The following is a 982-nucleotide window of genomic DNA, read 5'->3' as shown; positions in this document are numbered from 1 at the left end:
CATTTTGGATTCCACATCTAAGTGAGATGATGCAGTATCTGTCTGTCTTTGTCTGGCTTATTTCACTCAGCATAATCAGGTTCATCCATGTTGTTGCAAATGACAGAATTTTCTCCTTCCTCAAGAATAAATACTACTTCGTTATTTATATCTGTATACCAACTTATCTTGTTTTATTGTGTTTCACTTTCTTGTGCTTTTCATGTACTGTGTTTTTTATGAGTTGAAGGTTTGTGGCAACCCTGAGTCAAGCAAGCCTATCAGTGCCATTCTTCCAATGGCATGGGTATACACTCATATTGTGTCTCTGAACTTTTGGGTAATTTTCACAAAATTTCAACTTTTCTATTATTACTATATCTATTGTGATTTGTGATTCGTATCCTATGATGTATTGAAATTGTTTTGGGGCACCACAAATTGCACTCACATAAGACAGCAAATTTAACAAAAGTTGGGTGTGTTCTGACTGCTTCATCGACTGGCCATTCCCCATCTCTCTTGCTCTCTTCTGGGCCTCCCTATTCCGTGAGACACAGCCATATTGAAATTAGTCCAGGGAAGAACTCTATAATACTCTCTAAGTGTTCAAGTGAAAGGAAGAGTCCTATGTCTCTCAATTGAATTCAAAAGCTAGAAATGATTAAGCTTAGTAAGGAAGGAAAATTGAAATCTGAAACAGGCCAAAAGCCAGGCCTTTTGCGCCAAGTAGTTAGCCAAGTTGTGAAAGCAAAGCAAAAGTTCTTGAAAGAAATTAAAGTGATTCTCAAGGGGGCAGAGCAAGAAGTCCAAATAGAAGCTTCCAGTGATCATCCCTCCACACGAACACCAAAAGTCAACTATTCACACAGGAAGCACCTTCAAAAGAACCAAAAGTCAGGTGAGCAATCTGGTTACCTGCTATATGATATAAAGGAAGAGGCACAGAAGAGAGCAGAAAAGACAGTCTGGCATCTTCTAGGCCACTCCTCCCTCATCTGCA

The sequence above is a fragment of the Otolemur garnettii genome, unplaced genomic scaffold (genome assembly GCF_000181295.1).
Source record: "Otolemur garnettii isolate 467f Iridium unplaced genomic scaffold, OtoGar3 scaffold00013, whole genome shotgun sequence".
NCBI lineage: Eukaryota > Metazoa > Chordata > Mammalia > Primates > Galagidae > Otolemur > Otolemur garnettii.
Note: the sequence above shows the minus strand (reverse complement) of the source record.